Source organism: Canis lupus, chromosome 28 (assembly GCF_011100685.1).
Source record: "Canis lupus familiaris isolate Mischka breed German Shepherd chromosome 28, alternate assembly UU_Cfam_GSD_1.0, whole genome shotgun sequence".
Classification (NCBI taxonomy): Eukaryota; Metazoa; Chordata; class Mammalia; order Carnivora; family Canidae; genus Canis; species Canis lupus.
Genome location: NC_049249.1, coordinates 28,007,726 through 28,020,342, shown reverse-complemented (window position 1 = coordinate 28,020,342; position 12,617 = coordinate 28,007,726). Strand labels below are relative to the sequence as shown.

The window sequence follows — 12,617 nt, the reverse complement described above, 5'->3', positions numbered from 1 at the left end:
TGTTAGTCTGCTCCCCACCAAAGCATTGCCAGAGTGTGGTGTGCCCCAACAGGTTCATCTGGGCTCGTTCTTTTTTTTTTTTTTAAATATTTTATTTATTTATTCATGAGAGACAGAGAGAGAGAGGCAGAGACACAGGCAGAGGGAGAAGCAGGCTCCATGCAGGGAGCCCGACATGGGACTTGATCCCAGGACCCCAGGATCATGTCCTGGGCCGAAGGCAGGCGCTAAACCGCTGAACCACCCAGGGATCCCTTGGGCTTGTTCTTTTTTTGTTTTTTGTTTTTTTTTCCAACTGGACCTTTAACTCCTTGACAGCAAAGGAAATGACCTCTTCCTCTTTAGTCTCCCCGAGGAAGCTTGCGCGGAGCCACTCACAGAGCAGGACCACAGAGCGTCAGATGTATGGTGAGGAGCCCTGGGGCCAGAGCCAGTTCTGCCCCAGCCAGCTGGGCCTCGGTTTCCCCATCTGCTAGACAGCAGATGAACCAGGTAGACCTGCACTGTCCACTCCAGTAGCCACTCTCCACGCGTGGCCTTGGAGTGCTTGAAATGCAACCAGCCTTGAGATGCACTGTCAGCATTTATTTCATATGTTAATACAGACTGAATTGCAAAGACTTAGCACAAAAGATGTAAAGTATTAATAACTTTTCTATTGTTTTGCTGTGCAGGAGCTTTTTATCTTGGAAGTCCCAATAGTTCATTTTTGCTTTTGTTTCACTTGCCTTCATAGATGTATCTTGCAAGAAGTTGCTGTGGCCAAGTTCAGAAAGGGTGTTGCCTGTGTTCTCCTCTAGGATTTTGATGGATTCTTGTCTCACATTTAGATCTTTCATCCATTTTGAGTTTATCTTTGTGTGTGGTATAAGAGAATGGTCTAGTTTACATGCTGAAATGATACTATTTTAGACACGTTAGGGTAAATAAAAGATCTTATTAAAACTCATTTCACCTGTTGCTTCTTCTTTTAACGAGGCTGCTACAAAGTTTTAAATTAATCACTGGCCCAAGTTTGTGGCTTGCACCCAATTTCTCCTGGGCAGCGCTGGAACAGAACATCAGGCCTGGAAGGGGACTTGGAGGCTACGGAGTCTAAAGGCTGCCTTTTGACACAAGGAAGCACCCAGGGACACGCACAGCCTTGCCCGATGTCACATGGGTGTGAGGCCAGGCAGTGGGGACTCAAACTCTGCTTCCTAGACCTTTACGGTTTGGGGGCAGTGGGGGTACCAATAAGTAGGTGCCCACAGGTGGTCCCCAGCAGCAGAGGACTCCGGGGCTCAGGATGCAGCTCTGTGGAGGTTCACCCCTACCACCCTCACCTCCCCACCCCACTCAGAGCTGTCTTTGCCCACTTGCTATGCTGACTGCACACCCAGACATCCGCAGGGCAGGAGATTTTAGTGGATAATCAATAGTCCAATAGGGCAGGCTGCAAAGACCCAAACCTAATTATTTTGTTCAGAAACTTGTCTGTAACTAAAAGGCATCTGAGAAATCACTGTCACCATCTCTGTGGGGGAAGAGAAATCCAGTCATTATGTCCAATTGGATTTATATTGACTGTTGTCTTGTTGCAGAAGATGTTGTCTCCCCACAACACCAGTGCTGAGTGCCGCAGGGAAACACGCACGTACGCACACACACACGCAGAGCTTTCTCTTTTCCAGGAGCCTTTGGGGAAGGTTCTGGTCCACCCTTTCTGCACAGGTGGCCTGAGCTGCCACTACCAGAGTGATTTTCTGGGTTTTGTTTTTGACGTTCCAGATTTTGCAGCCCTGATTCCTCCGAGGGGAGCAGAAAATATCCCTTTAAAAATGGTAGCATGGAGAGAGGGCCTTCTAACAGCCCAAACATTCACCAAACCCCCCTAAATGGGAGAAAATACTTAAAGGATGAGAAAGCTTTCAAGAATTAGTTAAGATGGGGCAGCCCCAGTGACCCAGCGGTTTAGTGCCGCCTTTGACCCAGGACATGATCCTGGAGACCCGGGATCGAGTCCTGCGTCGGGCTCCCTGCAGGGAGCCTGCTTCTCCCTCTGCCTGTGTCTCTGCCTCTCTCTCTCTCTCTCATAAATAAATAAATAAATAAATAAATAAACAAACAAACAAACAAATAGAAACTTAAAAAAAAGAATTAGTTAAGGTGTGTTTATGTCAGGTCTCCGTGTGACTTCAGAATCGCAATAGGAAGAATCTAGAAACCTCCTGTGTGTCGGCTCATTGGGACCTATGAAATAAGAGGTGGTCACTCTTAGAGTGAAATACCAAGTGGCCACTAAAGAAAATTAGGTAGCGCAGTGTTTACCATAGAAAAATATCCAAGAGATATTATTCTTCAGTGCAATCAAAGCTCACAGGGCAGCATGCCTGTTACAATCCAATTTAGGGAAACAAGCACATTCATTAAAGAGGCTGTACGTGCTTGTGCTGGTGCAAAATGCACACAGATCGGTTCTGAGTGGGGGTTGGTCAACCCTGGAAGGTGCTCACCAGTTCCAGGGAGTGAGATGGGGGGAGGCATGTAGGAGGGTAAAGATCTTAATTTTCCACTTGTAATTTTATGCCCTTCTATATTTTTTGCAGGGTTATTTACCACAATCTTTTATTGCTTCTGTCTCATATTTTTTATTATGATGTGTACACACAGAAGAGGCATAAATCATATATTTACAGTGTAAAGAATAGTTATTCAGTGAGTCCCACGTGACCCCCATCCAGGTTAAGTTGTAGATGCCCGGGAACCCCCAGGGGCCTCTCCTCCATCACAATCACCTCCTTTCCCCCAAAAGTGACCACTCTCCTGACTTATTTGATGACATCTTCCTGGTTCTTCTTCTGGTTCCTTTTGTACAATATCGCTGATGATTCAGCTGCCATATCCTGTATAACTGAAGTTCATCCACATTCATTGTTGTATAGTATTCCCTGGGGTGATTATATCACATTTACTTTGTTCATTCTGGGAGTGGACGCTGGGGCCTCCCCGATGTAGGGCTCTTGGATGTGCTGTGGTGGCGACGCCTGTCCTACACCCTGGTGCCCACCTATGCATGTGTTTCTCCAGGGTCTGTATGTGGAAGAAACTGCTGGATTGTGGGATATGCACAGCTACACCCTTCCCAGGCGATGCCAAATGCTTTCTAAAACAGTTACATGAACACAGATTGCTAATTTCGAAGGATTTTTAAGGTCTTCGTGTAAATGAAAGGAAAAAAAGGGAGAGAGAGAAGTAAAAAGCCTTCCTCAAAGTAACCTCACTACTGCTGACTACTCCCGCTGCTTGCACTCCTATATCCCAGCACCTATGATGCCATGTGCCCTCTGTCTGTACCTGGATCTCCCACACCCTCCACCCCAAGAACTTGAACCCAAGTCTTCCCTGGGAGGCTTCACTGCCTCTCCTCGGCTGCCTCATCGCCTGACACACTCAGCCATATGTCAGAGCCAGCTCCACCATCTCCGTCTGTGAACCCCCAGAGGACCAGATTGACTGTCACTAAATGTCATGACTCCCCACAGAGCTTAGCACAAGGCTTTGCACACTGAACTGTGCACAATTATTGCCCAGTGAGTCTAATTTGGGGAATTATATCCTTTTGTGGCAAATCATCCCCATAGTTCTTTTTTTAAAAGATTGTTAATGTGCTTTTGTCTTCCTACACAAGTAATACATCGATTGCAAAAAGCTGATTGCAAAAGGTTTCACTTTTAGTGGTTCGAGGGAGTTCAGTGCATAAATGCACAAGGATTCACCTAATTCCTCTCTTTTGATGGACATTTGCATTGTTGGTCAGTGACAAATAATGCCACAGTGAATAATCCCTATGATCACACCTTTTCATATCTGTGCAATTATCACCTTCAGGAAAACCCCTGGGAATGGCATATGGGGAAGCATATGAGATCAAAGTACAGGAAATTTCCCAATGTGGGCAAAGCCCATTTCCACCCTCCACAGCTGTTCTTTGCAGAGCGCAGTGGTTAGGATGGTTTAGAGAGGCACTGGCTGGCATCCTCTCTTCCATTTGTCCCTTCTAAGACCCTGGTCACCTCCCCCTCTCCCCTGAGCCTCTGTTTCCTCCCCTAAAAAGAAGATGATAATTCCCACTATCCTGCCTCAAGTGACACAATGTCCAGAAGGTGCTGGGAGCCTCACAGCAGTAGGGGTGGTTCCCACCTGGGGTGTGTCCCAGCCAGCTGTCCATGTCACAGAGCCTTAGTCACCATAGCGTGAAGGTTCTGGAAAGACATTGGGTAAATAGAAACTATAGATGTGTAATCACCCATGGTTCTCTTCCAGAGCCCACCACACCGCTCCTGCCTCCAGTCCCATGCTGGGCTGGTGCTGTGCCTCACAGACTCAGCTCCTGGCCCCAAACACCCCCAGTCTCCCTAGAAAATCACTTTTGTTCCTTTTAAAAATCCAAAGTCTTATTGTTTTCTCAAGGAGAAATCTGTTTTCTTTTTCTGTTGTCCATTGAACTCTGCTCCAATTAAGCAGTTGCCAGCGTTGCGCTAGAAGATTCTCTACAAGAGACCAAAGGAAGGAAACCTTTGAAGAAATGAAGAAGACGAGGATGAGGTTGTTGAGAATGGGGGGCACCCAGCGTGGCCCATCAGTCCGAATGTCCGGGCCAAGCTTCTCCCCAGGCAAACCTCAGGCACGCTCCTCTGAGCCTTCTTTCCAACTCTTCTTTCCTTGCTCTTGGGCCTGTCTGCAGCCAGTCTAGCTCAGCTGTACCAAGAATCTTATAAATCGGTTTAGCAAGAACCACTTGCCTCCTTGATACCCAATCACCCTCCATATCCGATCCAGCTCCACACCCCTCACTCTTGAGGTCGGCCTTCCTCTAAAATCGTGTTGAGGAGGTTGGGCAAGAACCCCTCTACTCTTGCTGTCTGCTCTCAGAGAGTTTTCGTGCCTTGACCGCCTCGCTCTGCTCCTTGGCTGTCCGTCCCAGATGCCTTTGCAGGATTTGGAACTGAGCCACCCGAAAGCCCAGGAGACCAATGTCCAGCCACCCAGAAGGGTAGGAGCCATCTCCCTTGCCCAGAGCCCTGCCCTGGGAGCCCATCTGTGGGTGGTCATCGGCATCCGCTGGGCCCCCCACACTGGTAATGCATGGTAATCGCCCCCTCTGCAGTCAGGGGGTCACAGGAGAGCTCGAGGCAGCGACATCGGCAAAGGCCGTGAGGTGTGCTGGGCATTTGAGGACTTCCTGGGGGCCAGAGAGGCCCGGGTGAAACCATCAGTGTTGGGGTTCACAAGGGAAGGTGCCATTTCTCCAGAGGTGTGGCCACCAGTTCCCACACTGGGGCTCATCACGCCGCCACATGAGAAGATGGAGCACATCAGCCACCCGCCGGCTTCAGTCCTACAGGACACCTTCTCTCTGCTCCCCACATCTCCCCAAAGGATGAAAGCGGGGTGGGGTGGCAGGGCTGGAGTGCTGGGAACCCTCAACCCCACATATCCCCAGAAGAAGGGGTCCCCCAAGGTGTCGAAGCCAAGAGGTCACTCATTCTACACACCGGTGGCAGCAGAGAGGGACCCTGCACCTGGGACCATGCAGTGCCAGGCGGGGATGTGGCCTCGGCTCCCTGGGATCCTCTGATCTCTGGATGGACCCCACGATAATAAAACAAGAGGGCAAAATTTCAACAGCCCCCACGGAGTGGGGTAACTTTGCCAAGTTCAGGATGTTTTAAATGGAAGCTGTTCTCTAATCCAGAATCTCTTTGTGTCTTGCATCATTTGGCCTTCAGGGGAAAAGGTAATGTCCATGCTGAAGAAATTAGTACAAGGGGACTGGGCCTTGGGGTAGAAATATCAGCTTGAACCTCCAACATGCCCAGGTGGCGCCCGGCCCTCAATGAGATTGTTTGGTCTTGCTGTATTAATAAAGCTTTCCTGCAGCTCCTCAAGACAAGACACAGTCAATAAAACACCCTGTCCCCGGCCTATTTCCCGCTTCCCTGCCCAGACAGTGTAAATGGCTTTTGGGAAAAACTCAGGTTGCCTCTGTAATGCGGGCCTGGTGTCCTTCAGGCGCCTGTTGGGGAGAGAAAGTAGGTGGCAGAGGGCTTGCTCTGCGAAGCTGCCCACTGGGCTCCCCTGCATTGCGGGAGAAAACCCAGGAAGAGCACAGGGTGAGAGGCAGGGCCTAGAGAATACGTAGCACCAACAGGGCTCCCAGCACCTCACCTAATACATGAGTTCCTCAACACACACCATGTTCTGAGACTGCAGACCCCAAATCACCCCAGGGCAGGTGCATGGAGGCCAGGGGAGGCGGGGGGAGCTCTGAGGAGCACGTGTCCCTGAAGGCCGCCGGCCCAGGTGAAGTCCCACGAGGAAAGGGTGAGGACGGGGCCTTGAGGCCAGGGTGAGATCCCGTCTGAGAAGGGCAGGTGCCTAACACCCTGGGGCTGTTCTCTTTACAGAGCTCCAGGAGGTTCCTGACTTTATTTCAAATGAAGGCAGGATATTGCTCATCCAGGTAGATAAACATCCTAAATGTAAACTAGATTCTTCTGTGCATCAGGCCCTGTGTGTCCTAACAGCCTGGGGAATCCACAGTCTCCTTAGCTGTAACAGCACAGAACATTCCTTCTGGAAAAAGCCTTAGAGACCCTTGGCTAGTGGTTTTCATTCCTGGCCCACCATTCCCCCCTTCTGGTTACGAATTTCTTTCTTTAAACCAAATGTTGGAGGGGAGTAGAGCCCATAAAACAGAACGAAGCGAAGCTACTTGGTCACCATCAGTGACCGAGATCTTTCCACATGAAAACCCCTGGGCCAAGTCAGCCCCCTTGTTTGACCCTGGGGAAACGGAGGCACGGAGCAGCGATCTGTTGGTCTTGTACCGCACTGAATCTCCAGCGCCGGCCTGGGTCCTGGCACACAGTGGGTGCCCAGTAAGTACTGGCTGGATCGATGCTGACCGCCTCTGCTCGGTCATCTCCGTTCCACTACACCAGCACCGGCTTTGTAAAGAGACTACAAGGGCGCTGCAACCTCAGAGAGGTCCCCTAATTGCCTATGTTCTGAATTTATAGCATTTGAAAGGGTTTTAGTCTCTGATCTAAATGGCAAGAACAAAAGCAGAGCATAAAAGGGCCAACGAGGATGAAAAGAAACCACAATTTGTACCCAAGATGGAGGTGTATTTTGTCGTCTGGCCTCCAAGCTACTCCAGAGTTCTCTGCAGAACAGACGCACGTCCATCACCATGGCAACAACCTAGCGAGGCCTCCCAACCCTGGCCAGCCCCCTGCCTGCCACACTGGGTGCCTGCCTTCCGGGGAGCTGGGTGGGGAGCTGAGGACCTGCTCAGCCTGGCCCCTCTCTCATCCAGCTGTCTCACTGGCTCTTCGTTGGGAGGAAGGGAATGGCCTGGGTCGCCACTTCCATTAGACTCATCTCTCCCCACTATGTGCCCGCACGTCAGAGATGCTCTTCTTGGGGGGCTGTACCTCTAGCGCCCTGCACACAGTGGTCACGGGTAGGTCAAGGAGTAGGCAACCAGAGTCAGCTGGGAGCTTCTCCAATATACTAAGGGGGAGCCTTGCCTGCAGCTGGCTGCATCAGAATCTCTGGGAGGGGGGCACCTGGGTGGCTCAGTGGTTGAGCATCTGTCTTTGGCTCAGGTCGTGATCCCTGGGTCCTGGGATCAAGTCCCACATCGGGCTCCCCGCAGGGAGCCTGCTTCTCCCTCTACCTATGTCTCTGCCTCTCTCTGTGTGTCTCATGAGTAAATAAATAAAATCTTAAAAAAAAAATCTCTGGGAGCTATCCTCAAAGTGTAGGGGGTGGGGGTGCTTCTTCAACGCTGCACATGTGCCTCTCGAGTCCCAGTGGAAGAGGGGAAGGCCAAATCAAGAGAACCTCCCAAGCTTCCGTCTTGAGCAACTGGAAGGGTAGGGCTGCCCCTCTCTGGACGGGGCAGAGCGGGCCCAAGGTCATGCCAAGGGCCCGTCTTGGACATGGCAAGCAGAGCTGCTGGGGAAGACGATGTGAATCTGGAGTTCTGCGGTGAGGGACTGGAGGCGGTTTGCATATCCACAGGAGACCACAAGGGTGGGAGCGGCACCAGGGACAGCGACAGCGAGGGGTCTCAGGTCTCTGGGGCGCAGGGCAACAGCAAAGGCCATGAGAGGGAGCGTCAAAGAGCGCGGGGCAGTGGAAGCCAAGAGAAAGTGCAAGTGCAGCTGGGGAAGGAGGACACAGTGGTGCCTGAAGAGGGGAGCTAGGAAAGAATGCCGCCCACTCCCTGCGTGCTGTGCTGTGCCGTTAGCTGCGGAATGCGCCCACCTGGGTGAGGGTGCACATACCGCCTGAGCCCCCACCAACCAGACCGTCCCAACACCACTGGGGGATTCACTGAGAGTGTCCTGCAGACTGATGCCAAACACACCCTTTCCACCTCGCAGGTGGGGGCCGGGGGAGGGGTTAGGAATTGCTGGAGAAAGGTGCCAGTTTTTCCCTCCTCATCAGAGTAATGGGGACAGTTAGGATTTAAGAGCTTGCAGAGCTGGACACGGGGCTGGACACTTCCCACGGATTATCTTATTTGATCCTCACAACCCTCTGAAATAGGGACTGATTATATGTGAGTTCGAAACCTACCAAGATTCAAGGCTGGCCAGGCAGCCTGTCGCCACAGACAGAGGTCTTAACCGCTGAGCCGCACTGCTCCTTCCTGGTCAGCGTTGCACTGAGGGCTGCCCTCGAGGAAGTTTCTGGGCTGGCCATCTGATTGCCTTCCTCTTCACCCCTTCTATTAGTCGCCTTCTGTCTGGGCGTCTCTGGATGGCGAGCGGTCCTACCACCTGGCAGAAACTAGAGCGCGGATCTTGCCAGGTCATTTTAAGGTTATTTTAAGGTTACTTTACTGTGTGCACAGGCTGATGTGGCAGGAAGGGACCCGATGCCCCATGGGGCTGTGGCTGGACCTCTGCCTGGAGAGGATGTCGGAAAAGTCAGCAGGAGGCTGGCTTATGGGGCTGTCCGTCCCTTAGGACATGGTTTCCTTCTCAGTTGGGGTGAGAGGGAATCAGGTTTTACAGATGTTTATTCAACATAAGGGGCCCTCCTAAGCAGAGCACAAAATTACCCAATCCAAACCAGGTGTGAACACAAATATTTCTTTAGAACGAGAATAAAAATTACCCGTGCTGACAAATAGAAAAACATGCACCTGTGTGACCTCATTGTCCGGCCACCAGAGGTCCCCGAGCTGCTGTTTCCACAGCTCCCAGGTGGATCCCCTCTGCCCCTCACGCACTGACCTTGATGGGAGTCAGTGGATGTCTCTGATCTTAGTTTCAAGCACTACCTTCTGGGGCGGGGTGCAGCCCACCCAAACTGGGGAAAAGGGCAGTATTAGAGAAGGTTCCAATAGTTCTGAGCTGGACCCACCCCAGTGGTTTGACTCAAGCATTCAGGGGCAAAGGCTCTGATCCAAACTTTCCTCTCCCCTATAGACTACCCACAGGGATTTATCCACCCAACATATGTTGGCCAAGTACCTAGTACGAGCCAGCATTGCACGAGGGCCTGGGGTACATCACCGTGATGAACCACACAGCTAAACAGGTTTTAGACTTGTAACGTGGGCAGAGAGCCTGGCACATATTAGTCGCTCATTAAATGTTGGTTTTCTTCCCTTCTTCCCATCTGCCAAGCGCCCTCAGAAGCTGAGGCCCAGGGATGCCTGGGTGGCTCACCGTTTGAGCTTCTGCCTTCAGCTCAGGGCATAATCCCAAAGTCCTGGGATCAAGCCCACATCAGGCTCCCTGCAGGGAGCCTGCTTCTCCCTCTGCCTGTTTCTGCCTCTCTCTGTGTCTCTCATGAATAAATAAATAAAATCTTAAAAAGAAGAAGAAGAAGAAGAAGAAGAAGAAGAAGAAGAAGAAGAAGCAGCAGCAGCTGAGGCCCAGGTCAGAACAACGCATCCAGCAGGCCACAAGCCAGTCTGTGTCCCAGGACACCAGCTCACTCCCACTTCCCGCCCATCAAAGCAACAGCTTCTCTTTTGGTGACAAGGCAGGGCACTCGCACCTGGAAGCAGGACCGCAGGAGCTATCCTGACCACTTATCTCTTCCAAGGGACCCAGAAGCAGGCTGCAGTCGTCTGGACCACTCAGCAGAGCAGAGTAACAGCCGGAACCAGCACGAGGGCAGGTCTCCTGACCTTTCCCAGGGGCCCATCCAGAGGCCCTCCGCGAGCCTCTTCCAATGGGGGCTTGCCCGGCCCTGGCCCCCCTCCCTAAGGACAGTATTCTCAAGGCCACCAGGGGAGAATTACCTGACAGCGGAGCTGGAAACAGAAAACACGCAAGGCCAACAACGCAGCCATTCTTGGGCACCACTCACAGAGCCTCCAACCTGGAGGACTTCGGGTGGGACAGGGCGTCTGCACACTGTGGACGCTTCCAAGGGCCTTTCCCGCAGCTTGGGAGGGTCAGCTGGGGGCCCTGCTCTCCGGGGTGAGGCTGGTGGATGGGGAAGAAGGTCGGGGTGAAGGGGCTAGGGGTGGGATTATGCACAGGATACCACCTGCCAAGTGGCCAGGACTCCAGTGCTGACATTTCCCGCCCTGCCCTGAGCTTGGAGCAGGGGACAGGGACGGTGGCCCTTGGCGCCCCTCCCGGGGGTCATGGCCAGGACACGAGTCCAAAGCGCCTGGTCTGGACGGCTGCTCCCAGGACAAGGGTTCAGGTCCTGCCTCCCCCGACGTCCGCGGCGGCGGGCCGGGCGAGGCGAGGAGCCTCCTCCTTGGGGACCGCGGCGACGCCAGAAGTCCGAGGAGACAGGCCCAGGAAGGGAGCCCGGGGCGCCGCCAGTCCCTCCCGGAGCCGCGGAGCCGCGGCCGCGCCACCTGCCGGCCTCCCGCGCGGGGCCCGAGCGGTCTGGTGGCGCCACCTGCTGGCCGCTCTGGGGAGCGCGGGCCCGGCCCGACTCGGACCTCGTGTCCCGGCGGGGCGAGTCCCCGTTGGGTCCCCCCACCCCACCCCAGGGAGCTCCGGAGTCCGGCCCCAGCTGGCAGCACCGGCCAGGACCAGGACGCTTGCCCTTCCCTGGGCAGCGCTCGCTCTCTCCGCGGGGCTTGGGCCTCGCCGAGCGCCTCCTTCATCCTTGACCTTGGCCCATCTTTGACCTGTGGCCGGGTCACCTCCAGAGAACTGCTCAACGTGCTAGCACAGAACTTTAGGTTCTCCCTCTGTTTAAAAAAAAAAAAGAGAGGAGGGGAATCTAACCTGCACAAGGCGACCTCCCCAGCCGCTGGGCCAGCCCCACCCACCAAAGGCTGTGGTCCCCAGGAGGAGGGACCAGGAGGTCAGTGACAAGCCATGTGTCTGCACCTGGAGGTCCTGTCCCCTGAGGGGGAGATGCAGCAGGTGATCGCCAGAATAGGCCCTTCTGCCTCCAATCCATGAGCTTCTGGGCCACTTCCAAGTCTCCTCATGCCCCAGCCCAACCTGGCCAAGCTGAGACCCTGCAGACCTCTTTAGAGATTTGAGTGCTGCGGGGGGGACTTTGATCATGAACCCCCAGGCCAGGCCCAGGGGGCCAGGCAGGAAGCGCCTCCCTCATCCCCAGGGCATACACTCTGAGTTTGGAGAAGACAGAGTGTTCGCTCTTTTGGGGACAGGGTCCGTTCCAGTCTGCAGGAGGCCTTCCTGGCCAGAGGGTCTACTCCTTCAGTGTCCTGCCTCCGTCCAGGTGATTGTCTCCACTGACTAGTGACTCTCAGGGAGGCTGCAGATACAGCAGTTAGAGCCGTGGCTTTCGAGCTCGAGAATCCAGCATCGGAATCCTCTGGAGGGCTTGTTAAAACATCGCTGAGCTGGCTTTCCAGCATTTTGATCCAGGAGGTCGTGGATGGAGCCTGAGAATCTGAATTTCCAACAAGTTCCCAGGGGATGCTGATGCAGGTGGTCCACTGAGAACCACTTAGAGTCAGACAAATCCAGGCTTTGCCACTTACTACCAGTGAGTCTCTAAGCTAGTTACACTCTACTTAGTGGGCCTCAGCTTCCTCACCTGTAAAATGGGCACCATTCTCTCAGCGCTACAGGCAGCATTAGATAAGATGGTGCACCTGAGGACTCGGCTCAGGGCCTGGATGTGGTAGGTGTGCAGGAAGTGGTGGTTGCCCTCCTTGGCATTTGTGTGCACCTAAGTCCTGCCCTGGCAGGTGCTGCAGGTTGGGGCTGGGGGGACTACAAAGGAGCTAGAACAGTGATGATGAGGGGTGCCGTGGGGGCTCAGCCAGTTAAGCATCTGACTTTTGATCTCAGCTCAGGTCTTGATCTCAGGGTCTTGAGTTCAGGTCCTGCACTGGGCTCCACATTAGGCATGGAGCCTACTTAAAAAGTAAGATAACATAAAGCAAAACAAAACAAAATCTAAAGAACAACGTTGATGGAAAAAGACACAATCATTTAGCAGGGCAGACCCGAGTTTGGAGAGGGCCCAACTACAGCACTGTAACAAAGGAAGGGAGGACAGTGGGTGCAGCGGGAGCATGGGGGAGACAGTGGTGACCACTCCCAGGAGTCAAGGGTCACGACCCGGAGGAGGTACCATGTGGGCTGAACCGTGAA

At 53.3% G+C, this 12,617-nt stretch overlaps 1 long non-coding RNA gene across 1 annotated transcript; it reads right to left on the bottom strand.

Moving 5' to 3' along the window:
* Positions 1-2,626: 2,626 nt before the first annotated feature.
* On the bottom strand, positions 2,627-7,204 carry LOC102155978. The gene is made up of 3 exons (XR_005380291.1): positions 7,159-7,204; positions 4,183-4,244; positions 2,627-2,893 (listed from the first exon to the last, which is right to left on the bottom strand). It is a non-coding gene; the product is annotated as an uncharacterized LOC102155978 (long non-coding RNA).
* Positions 7,205-12,617: the final 5,413 nt, after the last annotated feature.